At 44.5% G+C, this 16,008-nt stretch overlaps 1 protein-coding gene across 6 annotated transcripts in view; it reads right to left on the reverse strand.

Annotated features, from left to right (window-relative positions):
- The window catches only part of n4bp3 (NEDD4 binding protein 3), a 234,479-nt gene that overhangs the window by 121,993 nt on the left and 96,478 nt on the right, over nucleotides 1–16,008 (reverse strand). The gene's annotated exons all lie outside the window — the stretch shown is intronic.

Raw genomic sequence — 16,008 nt, forward strand, 5'->3', positions numbered from 1 at the left:
CACTCACTAACAGCAAGGCCTCAGTATGCTCTCACAGCTGAACTCAGTGCAAGAGGCCAGTACAGGTTCCGCATCCAGCCCATGCAAGCGTGGTATGTGAGAAAACTGATGTGGGATGCGAAATGTGGGCAATTACTCCGCACAGAATTATGCTTCAGGGTGATGCCCCCAACAGCTCATTAAGCTGCTGAAAATTCCTATCTCAGCTCACAGCTGAAGTATTACTGGTGAAGGCAGCAGCAGTGTTTGAACTTTAGTAAAGTGTTGGTGTTAGTACACTTCAATCAACTGCAGGTTAGTGACGGCTGCACAGCAGGTAGTGCTGCTGCCTCACAGATCCAGTGACCTGGGTCTGCTGTCGGTACAAAGTTTGTCTAATCTCCGTGTGGGCTTCCACTTTCCAAAGACATGCTGGTGGGTTAATTAGCTTCTGTAAATCACCCCGAGTGTCAGTAAGTGGGAAAAGAGTCAAAGGGGAGTTGGACAGGTGAGTGAGACTGAGGTGCAAGGTTACAAGAAAATGTGCCTGATGGAATTGCTCTACTGAGAGCCAACATGGATCTGAGAAGCTGAACGACCTCCGCCTGTGTCTTAAAAAAAACAAGGAGTTAATGTGTTCAGGAGAAATTGGCAGGGAAGTAAGAAAAAAATTTAAAAACAAGCCTTAGCCCACTCTCTTCAATCTGTGGAATTCGTTGCCACAAGTTGGTGTGGAGGCCAAGTCATTGGGTATATTTAAGGCATAGGTTGATAGATTCTTGATTAGTCAGGACATGAAGGGATATGGGGAGAAGGCAGGAGATTGTAGTTGAGAGGGAAATAGATCAGCCATGGTGCAGACTCAATGGGCCAAATGGCCTAATTCTGTTCCTATATCTTATGGTCTCTGTTACTCATCCATCCTCCGCCCTCCACCCCCCCCTTCCCAATCCAACCCCCACCTCACACAGAGCCTATAACACACATCGGTGCCTGTCAGATGCTTGGAAATGCAAGAATGGCTCTGTTTAGAATGTAAAAGCTCCACAAAGATTACTATATTTTAAAAATATATTCAGATACATCATAAGTACATCAATTGTTTCATGAAACAATTGATTTGCTGTTTCAATATCTGGAGCACACAACTCAGCCCAGTACATCATGGGCACATCTCACCGCACCTTTGGGAGATGCTGCTTGAGGAAGGTATCAAAGATCCCCATAATACGTGTCACCACACCTCACAGCTACCACCAGGCAGGAAGTAGAAAAGAGTGAAGTCCCAAACCACCTGGTTCCCTCGAAGTCCTTGAACCAACCTGCATAAGCTGAATCATTACCTCAGTATAGCACTACAATGCTACTATGGACGTTGTTTCTTTTTGTTCTAATTGTGTTCTGCCTTATAAACAATGTTTATAATCTGCATAAGTTATGTTTTTCCTGTGGTTGTTGTGTATCTGATGCTATGTTCAAAGTTCAAAAGTCCAAAGTAACTTAATTATGTAAGTATGTGCGTAGATTTCATCATATACTGCACTGATTCATTTTCTTGCAGACATTCACAGCTGAACAAATACAACAGAATCAATGAAAAACTACATAATGCACAAACATTGACAAGCAACTAATGTGCAAAAGACAAGCCATGTAAATACAATAATAATAGTAATAATAATTAAAAGAGGAAATTGGAAAACTTTGGAACATGAGCAGGGTATATATTGTCTCGATAGCAATATCTACAACTGGTATCATCCCAAAGGCACGACACAATAGCAGCAAACAATTAGGGCTACATAGCAATATCTACGTATGTAAATATCCAGAAGGCCGCAATACTAAACACCACTAGAATAGTCCTAGAATTACCAATTGAGAAATGAGTGTGCTTGGCTATGCCCACACTTAGGTTATTACCAGCTTGAGTTGAGAGAAAAAAATAATAAGTAAGTATGTAATATTGAGAACATGAGTTGTAGAGTCCAAAGGTTGTGTTTAGTGAGGAGTTCTGAGCTGAATTGAATTAAGTTATCCACACTGGTTCAGGAGACTGATGACTGAAGGATAACAACAGTTCCTGAACCTGATGGCGTGAGACCTAAAGCTCCTGTAGCCCCTTCCCCACGAAAACAATACTTCTGGAAACAGTTATCTAAAGGATATTTTGCTATTTTGGACACATCTCAAGAACTGATGACACACTGGAACGCATTCTGCTTGAAGGCAGAGTAGAGGGAAGCCGCTCGAGGCAGACAGAGGACAACCTGGATCGACATCGGAAACAAAGGTTATGGGGAGAAGGCAGGAACTGGATATTGATTGTGGATGATCAGCCATTATCACAGTGAACGGCGGTGTTGGCTCGAAGGGCCAAATGGACTACTCCTGCACCTATTGTCTATTGTCTATTGACAAAATCAAGAAGTGGACCAGCCTCACCGCCAGAGATGCAAGAGGTTTGACTGCCGACAGATCGCAGCGGAAGAAAGTGGTCACCGAGGCTCTGGCAGAGTATGGCACATGATGATGATGATGACCCCCTTCCTGATGAGAGCAGCAAGAAGAGAGCAAGGCCTGCTTGGTGGGGTCCTTAGAACATAGAACAGTACAGCACAGGAACAGAACCAGCTAAAAGGCAAGTCAAAAACACCCAAACACTAATCCCTCCAACCTACACAACATCCATGTCCCTCCATCTTCCCTCCATCTATATGCCCATCCAAAAATCTCTTAAAAGCCTCTAGTGTATTTGCCTTTACCACCATACCAGGCAGTGCATTCCAGGCATCTACCACTCTCTGAGTAAAAACTTACCCCTCACATCCTCTTTGAACCTACCCCTCTCACCTTCAATGCATGCCATCTGGTATTAGACATTTCAACACTGGGAACCAGTTCCCCTCTACCACCATACTCCTCCGTCTAGTGGAATTAGTCCTTATTCTTAATAATTTCTCCTTTGGCTCCTCCCACTTCCTCCAAACTAACTCCAAACTCCCACTCCCGTATGGGCGCCAGCTATGCCTACCTTTTGGTGGCTTTGTGGAACAGTCCATGTTCCGAGCCTATTCTGGTATCTGTCCCCCAATTTTCCTTCGCTACATCGACGACTGCATTGGCACTGCTTCCTGCACGCATGCTGAGATCGTTGACTTCATTAACTTTGCCTTCAACTTTCATCCTGCCCTTAAATTTACCTGGTCCATTTCCGACACCTCCCTCCCCTTTCTTGATCTTTCTGTCTCTATCTCTGGAGACAGCTTATTTACTGATGTCTACAATAAGCTGACCGACTCTCACAGCTACCTGGACTATTCCTCTTCCCACCCTGTCTCTAGCAAAAATGCCATCCCCTTCTCGCAATGCCCTCCTTTTTTCAAGAAAGGGGCTTCCCTTCCTCCACCATCAATTCTGCTCTCAAACGCATCTCCCTCATTTCACGCACATCTGCTCACACCCCATCCTACCGCCACCCCACTAGGGATAGGGTTCCCCTTGTCCTCACCTACCACCCCACCAGCCTCCGGGCCCAACATATCATTCTCAGTAACTTCCGCCACCTCCAACGGGATCCCACAAATCAGCACATCTTTCCCTCCACCCCCTTCTGCTTCCCGCAGGGATCGCTCCCTACGCGACTCCCTTGTCCATTCGTCCCCCCCATCCCTTCCCACCGATCTCCCTCCTGGCACTTAGCCTTGTAAACGGAACAAGCGCTACACATGCCCTTACACTTCCTCCCTCACCATCATTCAGGGCCCCAGACAGTCCTTCCCGGTGAGGTGACACTTCACCTGTGAGTCAGTTGGGAGATATACTGCGTCCAGTGCTCCCGGTGTGGCCTTCTATATATTGGTGAGACCCGACGCAGACTGGGAGACCGTTTTGCTGAACACCTACGCTCTGTCTGCCAGAGAAAGCAGGATCTCCCAGTGGCCACACATTTTAATTCCACGTCCCATTCCCATTCTGTTATGTCTATCCACGGCCTCCTCTACTGTCAAGATGAAGCCACACTCAGGTTGGAGGAACACCTCCTTATATTCCATCTGGGTAGCCTCCAACCTGATGGCATGAACATTGATTCCTCTAACTTCCATTAATGCCCCTCCTCCCCTTCTTACCCCATCCCTTATTTATTTATTTATTTCCCCCTTTTTTCCTCTCTCTGGCCCTCTCACAATCACTCCTTGCCTGCTCTCCATCTTCCTCTGGTGCTGCCCTCCCCCTTCCATCCCATGATCCTCTTCCTTCTCCAGCTTGGTATCCCCTTTGCCAATCAACTTTCTATCTCTTAACTTCATCTCTCTCCCTCCTGTCTTCTCCTATCATTTCAGATCTCCCTCTTCCCCTCCCAGTTTCAAATCTCTTACTGTCTCTTCTTTCAGTTAGTTCTGATGAAGGGTCTCGGCCCAAAACGTCGACTGTACTTCTTCCTATAGATGCTGCCTGACCTGCTGCATTCCACCAGCATTTTGTGTGTGTTACTGGGGAACATACTCCCTGTCTACACCTCTCATGATCTTATAAACCTCTGTCGGATCTCCCCTCAGCCTCCATAGAGAAAACAACCCAAGTTTATCAAGCATCTCATGATAACACATGCCTTCTAAACCAGGCAGAATCTGATAAACTTTTTTCTGCCTGTGATGTTGCTCCAAGTAGGTTTTTCATTGCACCTGTGCACTTGACAATAAACTCACATTTCAAAATAACCTGAGGATACTTAAATTACAATGAGCCAGATTGTTCTTACAGTCAAATTTATTCATATTCAACCATACATGGATACCCAAGAATATAGCCAAGCGAACAGATTTACTCTGGGGTCAAGGTGCAAAACACAATACCAACAGTCATACAAAGCACAAGGCACATATAGCACATATAAGATATCAGTTAAAATACAGTCAAACAAAAAAAAGTCCATGATCCCCAAGTCCATGAATGTTGCAGCAGTCTGCAGTCGAGCACAATACAACTTGTCTTTTGCCGAGGGAATACTGGGAGCAATACCGTCTCCATCTTGGATGCTGTGCCACACCACCTCCGGTGGAGCGCACCGACTCCTACGCCTCTCTCTTGGGCGGCTTGAGGCCTAGTCCTCGATACAACCGAGGGCACACATCTCCCCCACCATCTGCCCCTGTCCCTGCCGTCCGCCAATAAATCAGACTTGCAGCATTCCACATTAACAATGTCCAACAGCGTCTTGTGATCACAAGAAAAGTGACTAAGGCAACCACTTGATGTTAGCCTGCACACTGCCTTCATGCACCAACTCTTCCAATGCCTCTCCGGCGTAGGCAGCAGTACCGTCCGCACCAACACCAGCTGCTTGCTTCTCCACCAACGAGCAACTGGCTGACGGGGTAGACCTGCGGTACCTTAAGTTCTTAATGCCCAACAGGATCTTGCCTTTGTAAAAAATACATCTAAAAAGGGCTATAATACCTTTGGTTGACCCCCAGAGAAGCCGCTGCAATCGAACACGCCACCATCTTACCAGAAGATCTTGCGGAAGATGTGCACAACACAGTGCATATAACAAGTTGCATTTGCAATGTAAGTTAAAAAGTAAGTAGCTTAACACAAGCTCATTCATAAAACGACTTATAATTTATGATTTGTCTTTTATTCTGAATAATTTACAAATATATTTGCTTATTCTCATTACATAAAAAGCTGCCTTTTAAAGTTGGCATGAAAAGATTGTTAACTTTCAGACTATAATTTATTTCACTTTTAGTTATTTTAAATGTTTTTGGAAGTTAAAAACATTAAGAAATGTTGAGGTGTCAGAGGCATTAAAATCATTACAGCCAGCAAAGCTAGAGATTAAAAAAGGCTTTCAGCAGGGGTGTTTGAAAGGGTGTGTTCTGGCGTACATCACTCCATTGCATCATTCAAGACCCAGCCTCCATTACTCAGATGTGGGAAAATCTGGTCCCTATTCACCCAAGGTCAGTCCAACTTAGTAATGGCCATGGGCAGAGAGTACCAGTGCTTCAGTATAATCTAAGCCATGAATTTCTCACAGACTATCCTCTCTGCAGCTGTAGACCAACCCAATATTCACTACAAATTGGCCTCGCCTTTTCACCCATCCCTGTCCCCAACAATCATTTTGTTTTTTTATGAACGCCTGGCCAAAAGGACATTTCTTCAGCCAGTACAGCATAATGGAAGTCATAAATACCACAAATACTTCTTTAGAAATCATTAATGATTCCTTTATAAACACAGATAAAGCCTCGCTGTGTTGGCCAGAACAAAGAGTACCAGAATAGATTCAGATCTTAGCATAAATCACCCCTCTATAATCCTTGTTTATTCTCACAGTTCGACCAACTATGCAAGGAGACAGTGTGACAAGTCTAGGAGTGAGAATGCCAGGTTGTTCACACCCTGGTCAGCCAGAAGGCTAGAATGGACTTACTGTCATTCTAATGGAACTGGACGGCAGCAACAATAGCTTGAGTTAACATTCACTAAATATAGGATGGAGTAAAGGAGAGCAGGTGTAGCTAGACAATGTATAAAATTATAGGAGGCCTCAAAAGATTGTACAGGAAAGAGGCTTTTCCTTTAATACAGTGATCCCAAGCCTTCCTTTATTTAATGCTGGAGGAACTCATCAAGTCAGGCAGCATCTATGGAGGGGAATAAACAGTCGAAGTTTCAAGCCGAGACTTTTCATCAAGACTAGCTCCATTCCCCTCCATAGATACCGCCTGCTTTCTGAGCTCCTCCAGCATCCTGTGCATGTTGCTCTCGATTTCCAGCATCTGCAAAATCGTTTATATTTATTTATTGTATATGCTCTTCAGATTTACATGCAATCTACCACAAATGCTAATTATCATCTGCCCTCATTACCTGCCCATCGCTCCACTGCAGTCCTGTTCTTCCACCCCAATCATTTCATGTTACAGTCCTCGCTTAATACCCCTACCCTCATCACCCTGGCCCGACCTTACTCTGCTGCCTGATTGTCCACAGTCATCAACTAAAAATGTTTCAATGACTCCCCAACTCAGAAAATGTACATGGCCTAAAAATTCTGGCATACACCATCTCTCCCATCTAAACCCTTCCCCCATTAGATGTCTCAGTTAACTCTAGGGTATTGAAGCCCTGGTCTAAGAGAGAGAGGGAGATCAATAACTAGAGTATAAATTCAATGTAACTGGTGGAAGATTAGAGGGATGTTTAGGGAAAATCTTTTCATTCAGAGAGTTACATCTTATTGGTGAAACCAGGGGAGGAAGAACACCCTCAAAACACCTGAAAGGTACCTCATAGTCATAGTCATAGTCATACTTTATTGATCCCGGGGGAAATTGGTTTTCGTTACAGTTGCACCATAAATAATTAAATAGTAATATGTAAATTATGCCAGGAAATAAGTCCAGGACCAGCCTGTTGGCTCAGGGTGTCTGACCCTCCAAGGGAGGAGTTGTAACGTCTGATGGCCACAGGCAGGAATTACTTCCTATGACGCTCTGTGTTGTATCTCGGTGGAATGAATCTCTGGCTGAATGTACTCCTGTGCCCACCCAGTACATTATGTAGTGGATGGGAGACATTGTCCAAGATGGCATGCAACTTGGACAGCATCCTCTTTTCAGACACCACCGTGAGAGAGTCCAGTTCCATCCCCACAACATCACTGGCCTTACGAATGAGTTTGTTGATTCTGTTGTTGATTCTGTTGGTGTCTGCTACCCCCAGCCTGCTGCGCCAGCACACAACAGCAAACATGATCGCACTGGCCACCACAGACTCGTAGAACATCCTCAGCATCGTCCGGCAGATGTTAAAGGACCTCAGTCTCCTCAGGAAATAGAGACGGCTCTGACCCTTCTTGTAGACAGCCTCAGTGTTCTTTGACCAGTCCAGTTTATTGTCAATTCGTATCCCCAGGTATTTGTAATCCTCCACCATGTCCACACTGACCCCCTGGATGGAAACAGGGGTCACCGGTACCTTAGCTCTCCTCAGGTCTACCACCAGCTCCTTAGTCTTTTTCACATTAAGCTGCAGATAATTCTGCTCACACCATGTGACAAAGTTTCCTACCGTAGTCCTGTACTCAGCCTCATCTCCCTTGCTGATGCATCCAACTATGGCAGAGTCATCAGAAAACTTCTGAAGATGACAAGACTCTGTGCAGTAGTTGAAGTCCGAGGCGTAAATGGTGAAGAGAAAGGGAGACAAGACAGTCCCCTGTGGAACCCCAGTGCTGCTGATCACTCTGTCGGACACACAGTGTTGCAAGCACATGTACTGTGGTCTGCCAATCAGGTAATCAAGAATCCATGACACCAGGGGAGCATCCACCTGCATCTCTGTCAGCTTCTCCCCCAGCAGAGCAGGGCGGATGGTATTGAACGCACTGGAGAAGTCAAAAAATATGACCCTCACAGTGCTCGCTGGCTTGTCCAGGTGGGCGTGGACACGGTTCAGCAGGTAGACGATGGCATCCTCAACTCCTAGTCGGGGCTGGTAGGTGAACTGGAGGGGATCGAAGTGTGGCCTGACCATAGGCCGGAGCAGCTCCAGAACAAGTCTCTCCAGGGTCTTCATGATGTGGGAGGTCAATGCCACCAGTCTGTAGTCATTGAGGTCGCTGGGGTGCGGCGTCTTCGGCACAGGGACGAGGCAGGACGTCTTCCACAATACAGGAACCCTCCAGAGCCTCAGGCTCAGGTTGAATACATGGCGAAGTACTCCACATAGCTGAGGGGTACAGGCTTTGAGCACCCTAGTACTGACACCATCTGGTCCTGCAGCTTTGCTTGGGTTGAGACGTTTCAGCTGTCTTCTCACCTGTTCAGCTGTGAAGCCCAGCGTGGTAGTTTCGTGTGGGGAAGGGGTATAGTAATTAGAGCAGGGTGGGGGACTGTGAGGAAGGGTAGGAGTGGAGAGTGGAATATGTGTTGGTTGGGGGCCGACAACAGATGGCTCATGTGTAGGATGGGCAGGGGCCACAATGTCAAAATCTGTTAAAGAACAGGTTAAGTTCATTGGCCCTGTCCACACTGCCTTCAGCTCCTCTGTTGCTAGTTTGCCGGAACCCAGTGATGGTCTTCATCCCACTCCAGACCTCTCTCATGTTGTTCTGCTGGAGTTTCCACTCAAGCTTCCTCCTGTACCTGTCTTTCGCCTCCCTGATCCTGGCTTTCAGGTCCCTCTGTATTGCCCTCAGCCCCTCCCTATCTCCATCTCTAAACGTCCTCTTTTTAGCGTTCAGGATGTCCTTAATATCCTTTGTTACCCATGGCTTGTTATTTGAATAACAAAGGACAGTTCTTGTCGGAACATTGCAGTCCACACAGAAGTTGATGTAATCAGTGATGCACTCTGTGAGCCCATCAATATCCTCTCCATGTGGCTCACAGAGTGCCTGCCAGTCTGTCACCTCAAAACAACCCTGGAGCGCCTCATAAGCCTCCTCCGACCATTTCCTCACTGTCCTCGAGGTTGCAGGTTTACTCTTCACCAGAGGCAGGTAGCAAGGTTTTAGATGCACCAGGTTGTGATCTGACCTTCCCAACGGGGGGAGAGGAGAGGAGCTGTATGCATCCTTAACATTAGCGTACATCAAATCCAGAGACCTCTCCCCTCTGGTTGTACAGCTCACATACTGTGTGAAGCTGGGCAGTGTTCTAGCCATGGTAACATGGTTGAAGTCACCCGAGATGGTAATGAGGGCACTCGGGTGCTGGGGTTGTAATCTGGCTATGATGGTGTAAATGATGTTACACGCCGACGTTGGGTTGGCTGAGGGAGGGATGTACACAACAACCACAATTGCATGCGAGATTTCCCTTGGCAAATAATATGGCCGGAGTCCAACAGCAAGAAGTTCAATATCTGGGCTACAAACACGTTCCTTGATTGTAATATGACCAGGATTGCACCATCTGTTGTTTACCAGAACAGTAAGCCCCCCTCCTTTACGCTTACCGCTCTCAGTGCAATTCCGGTCAGCCCGAACAGGCTGGAAGCCCTCTATGGAAACGTTTTGATCGGGTATGTCCTCCTGCAGCCATGTATCAGTAAAACACATAACACTGCTCTCCCGAAATGTTCTCTGGCTCCTGACAAGCGCCGTCAATTCGTACATTTTATTACCCAGCGATCTCACATTGCCCATGATGAGAGAGGGGAGACACGGCTTAATGAACCATTCGTAAGTCATAGTCTACAGGACGATAGACTGTGAAATTAGTTAATAAAATTCTGATCTGGTGGTCTGAGTGGTCTCGTTTTAATTATTTTTGACTAGCTCTATAAATTGTACCATGTCAGTCTGCAACACATCAAGACAGAGTATGGTAGCAATTCCACACTGGGACGATGCATGACAACAACCCACGCAGCCTCCCGAGGAAATTGCTGTTGGGGTTGGAAGTTTTCCATGCAAGTAATTCCATCCCTTTCTAAAGAATGTAAATTTTAAAAATTCATGACAGAGAGCATGAATACGGAAGAAAATTCATGAGTGGAGGCAACTGGAATTCAAATGAACTACTGCAAGGCAGAGATCTGGAGCTGGAGTGGAGGCTGAAAACACTCAGAGGCAGATTTTGATTTGATAATTACTTAAGAAAGCAACAGGCTGGGGTAGCACCCCAGAGAATATGTACAAAGGAAATAGCAACAGTTAAGATTATGATATCACTTCTGTTACTAAACAATCCTTAGATTGTGTTGGTCCTTGACACAAATGACGTATTTCACCGTATGTTTTGATGTATAGTACATGTGACAAATAAAGCTAATTTTTAATCTTTTATCTTGGTTACATTGAAATCCTGGAACTTACTGACCCAGTTATGATTCCCAACCAACCTGTTCAAGGAAGTAGCTCGTTGGCCCCTCCTCTGGGGCTTTATGATAACTACTGCTATGCCACTGACATCCACATCCTAAGCCTGAGCTTTTAAGAACAAAGACACAAGACTGCACACCAGGGATTTATAGTAGTCGCAGAAGTAACCAAACTGACTGCACCTGTCAGGATGTACATGAATAAAAAAACAACATACAACAGTGATTAATTTCAAAATATGCGCTTGTCGGACATTCATGGTTTCAGCACCAGAGAAAGCCTTGTTCTAAGTGGTAATAGAAGTTCAATAAGTGGACAATGAGTCAAGAAAGGGCTGAACTCTGAAGACTGTCAAGGGTGCAAAATGCTAGCTAAACTCTTTGAGCTTGCACCTAAAGAATAGCCAGTTAGGGTAAATGCAAAGGAAGGAAGGAAGGAAGGAAAGGTGTGCATGTTTGTAGTGCCTTTCACATCCTTCTCTGGACGTCACAAAAAATCCTTGCACCCAAAGAAGTATTTTTGAACTATTGCGACAGGGTTAATGTCGGAAGAATAAAAGCAGCTGGGTTCCATAAACATCAATGTTGCAACAGCTGAATAATCTTTTTTCTTGCCATACTGATACTGAGTGAGGATTGGCATTGAAACCAGCAATAACTTTTCAGTCTTTCTATGACTTAGGCTGATGGGATCTTTGATACCCTCCTGAAGGAGCAGGCTGGCCTTGGTTTCCTGTCTCATTTGAATGCTGGTATCCTAACAAGGAAGCACTCTTGTATAGGAGTAGCAGCCAAAATTCGTGTCTCTAAACTGGCTCTGTAATCTCAGCAGCAGCCAACATCTTCCACACAGGGAAATATAATATTTTAAAGATAATTAGATTTTCTGCAATGAAATGTGTATTAAATGTGTTACATAATAGTCCATACAACTGCAATTTGATTTTTTTAATCTTTTTGTCCTCTCTGTGCAGTCCATCTGTTTTTGTCTGCTCGACATATTCTTTGTATATGTTCTACTTTGATACATTTTCTACAAGTTTCTCCTTTAAATCTGCATTGATCTGGTGTACGTGAGACCCTGCCACAATGATAACACAATTTGTTTGGCCAGGCTGGTTTCTGTTTAGGCATTGCAAGCTTGTTCATGCTCGCTTTCATGCCTGACTGCAACCCAATTGTGTCTCTGTCTGCCGTTTCCATTGATACAGCAATTACAATTGCTCTTTTAAATGCAAGTTGTGCTTCAGTTAGTAGCTGTTTTTGAATGTTTTGTTGTAAGATTCAACAAACCAAACAATCTCTCAGTGCATCATCAAGCCCATTATCAAACTGACAATGCTCAGACCATCTCTTCAATTCAACCATGTATGCTGAAATGGACTCCCTTTCATTTGATTCCACTAAAGAAACCTAAAACATTCCGCAATCAATAATGGCTTTGGTTCGAAGTATTCCTGCATTACTTTTACAATATCAGCAAAGTTCATTTCTACTGGTTTGAAGCAGTCAAACTACAAAGCAAACTGTATACCTTTAAACTCAATGCACTTAGTAAAATTTGTATTCATTTCTCATTGGTTATTTCACCTGCTTCAAAATACTGTTCAATTAGCTCAGTATACATGAGCCAATTAGCTCTTGTGAAATCAAACATGCCGATCTTTCCAATGTGGCGTGCTATTTCTGCTCTTTTTTTGTGATTATTATCACCCAATACTCACTCTTTATGAACCCGTGAATTGTTCCATTTACCGTCTTTTTTCAATACTCAGCTGTATCTTCCCTTCTGAAGAACACATGCTCCATTGCTTTTTTTTAAACTCGACAGTCTCTGCATGTGTTGGGCTGTGTTTTCTACTCACTGCAATTTCAAATTTGAAAGTCTTGCTGCACTTCAACAGGCTTTCTCTAGTTCATTTTAATAATACCTCGTCGCCAATGTTATGTTTTGTAACTTCAATACATTAACCTAATTTAAAGGAAGACACGGAAGTCTGAAATGTGAGTCTAACTTCGTATTTGCTTTAAGTGAGGCACGCATGTAACACGTGATCGTGTAATGGCATATGCTATTCATGTATTTATACATATAACCTTTTTATAAATTATTTAAACGAACAAGAATCAACACATTATACATATATATATACACACACACATAGAGGAGCCAGAGGTCGTGGTACATATAGGTACCAATGACATAGGTAGGAAAAGGGATGAGGTCCTGAAAGGAGAATATAGGGAGCTAGGAAGGGAGTTGAGAAAAAGAACCGCAAAGGTAGTAATCTCAGGATTACTGCCTGTGCCACGCGACAGTGAGAGTAGGAATGCGATGAGGTGGAGGATAAATGCGTGGCTGAGGGATTGGAGCAGGGGGCAGGGATTCAAGTTTTTGGATCATTGGGACCTCTTTTGGCGCAGACGTGACCTGTACAAAAAGGACGGGTTACACTTGAATCCTAGGGGGACCAATATCCTAGCAGGGAGATTAGCGAGGGCTACTGAGGTGACTTTAAACTAGAATGGTAGGGGGGGGGGAATCAAATTAAAGATGCTAGGCGAAAGGAGGTTAGTTCACAACAGGGGGATGGGAACCAGTGCAGAGAAACAGAGGGGTGTAAAGTAAGGGTAGAAGCAAAAAGTACTAAGGAGAAAACTAAAAGTGGCAGGCCGACAAATCCAGGGCAAGCATTAAAAAGGGCCACTTTTCAACATAATTGTATAAGGGCTAAGAGAGTTGTAAAAGAGCGCCTGAAGGCTTTGTGTGTCAATGCAAGGAGCATTCGTAATAAGGTGGATGAATTGAAAGTGCAGATTGTTAATGATTATGATATAGTTGGGATCACAGAGACATGGCTCCAGGGTGACCAAGGATGGGAGCTCAACATTCAGGGATATTCAATATTCAGGAGGGATAGACATGAAGGAAGGGGAGATGGGGTGGCGTTGCTGTTTAAAGAAGAGATTAGCACAATAGAAAGGAAGGACATAAGCCGGGAAGATGTGGAATCGATATGGGTAGAGCTGCGTAACACTAAGGGGCAGAAGACGCTGGTGGGAGTTGTGTACAGGCCACCTAACAGTAGTAGTGAGGTCGGAGATGGTATTAAACAGGAAATTAGAAATGTGTGCAATAAAGGAACAGCAGTTATAATGGGTGACTTCAATCTACATGTAGATTGGGTGAACCAAATTGGTAAAGGTGCTGAGGAAGAGGATTTCTTGGAATGTATGCGGGATGGTTTTTTGAACCAACATGTCGAGGAACCAACTAGAGAGCAGGCTATTCTGGACTGGGTTTTGAGCAATGAGGAAGGGTTAATTAGCAATCTTGTCGTGAGAGGCCCCTTGGGTAAGAGTGACCATAATATGGTGGAATTCTTCAGTAAGATGGAGAGTGACATAGTTAATTCAGAAACAAAGGTTCTGAACTTAAAGAGGGGTAACTTTGAAGGTATGAGACGTGAATTAGCTAAGATAGACTGACAAATGACACTTAAATGATTGACGGTGGATATGCAATGGCAAGCATTTAAAGGTTGCATGGATGAACTACAACAATTGTTCATCCCAGTTTGGCAAAAGAATAAATCAAGGAAGGTAGTGCACCCGTGGCTGACAAGAGAAATTAGGGATAGTATCAATTCCAAAGAAGAAGCATACAAATTAGCCAGAAAAAGTGGCTCACCTGAGGACTGGGAGAAATTCAGAGTTCAGCAGAGGCGGACAAAGGGCTTAATTAGGAAGGGAAAAAAAGATTATGAGAGAAAACTGGCAGGGAACATAAAAACTGACTGTAAAAGCTTTTATAGATATGTAAAAAGGAAAAGACTGGTAAAGACAAATGTAGGTCCCCTACAGACAGAAACAGGTGAATTGATTATGGGGAGCAAGGACATGGCAGACCAATTGAATAATTACTTTGGTTCTGTCTTCACTAAGAAGGACATAAATAATCTTCCAGAAATAGTAGGGGACAGAGGGTCCAGTGAGATGGAGGAACTGAGCGAAATACATGTTAGTAGGGAAGTGGTGTTAGGTAAATTGAAGGGATTGAAAGCAGATAAATCCCCAGGGCCAGATGGTCTGCATCCAGAGTGCTTAAGGAAGTAGCCCAAGAAATAGTGGATGCATTAGTGATTATTTTTCAAAACTCGTTAGATTCTGGACTAGTTCCTGAGGATTGGAGGGTGGCTAATGTAACCCCACTTTTTAAAAAAGGAGGGAGAGAGAAACCGGGGAATTATAGACCGGTTAGCCTAACGTCGGTGGTGGGGAAACTGCTGGAGTCAGTTATCAAAGATGTGATAACAGCACATTTGGAAAGCGGTGAAATCATCGGACAAAGTCAGCATGGATTTGTGAAAGGAAAATCATGTCTGACGAATCTCATAGAATTTTTTGAGGATGTAACTAGTAGAGTGGATAGGGGAGAACCAGTGGATGTGGTATATTTGGATTTTCAAAAGGCTTTTGACAAGGTCCCACACAGGAGATTAGTGTGCAAACTTAAAGCACACGGTATTGGGGGTAAGGTATTGATGTGGATGGAGAATTGGTTAGCAGACAGGAAGCAAAGAGTGGGAATAAACGGGACCTTTTCAGAATGGCAGGCGGTGACTAGTGGGGTACTGCAAGGCTCAGTGCTGGGACCCCAGTTGTTTACAATATATATTAATGACTTGGACGAGGGAATTAAATGCAGCATCTCCAAGTTTGCGGATGACACGAAGCTGGGTGGCAGTGTTAGCTGTGAGGAGGATGCTAAGAGGATGCAGAGTGACTTGGATAGGTTGGGTGAGTGGGCAAATTCATGGCAGATGCAATTTAATGTGGATAAATGTGAAGTTACCCACTTTGGCGGCAAAAATAGGAAAACAGATTATTATCTGAATGGTGGCCGATTAGGAAAAGGGGAGGTGCAACGAGACCTGGGTGTCATTATACACCAGTCATTGAAAGTGGGCATGCAGGTACAGCAGGCGGTGAAAAAGGCGAATGGTATGCTGGCATTTATAGTGAGAGGATTCGAGTACAGGAGCAGGGAGGTACTACTGCAGTTGTACAAGGCCTTGGTGAGACCACACCTGGAGTATTGTGTGCAGTTTTGGTCCCCTAATCTGAGGAAAGACATCCTTGCCATAGAGGGAGTACAAAGAAGGTTCACCAGATTGATTCCTG

This window comes from Mobula hypostoma, chromosome 7 (genome assembly GCF_963921235.1).
Source record: "Mobula hypostoma chromosome 7, sMobHyp1.1, whole genome shotgun sequence".
Lineage (NCBI taxonomy): Eukaryota > Metazoa > Chordata > Chondrichthyes > Myliobatiformes > Myliobatidae > Mobula > Mobula hypostoma.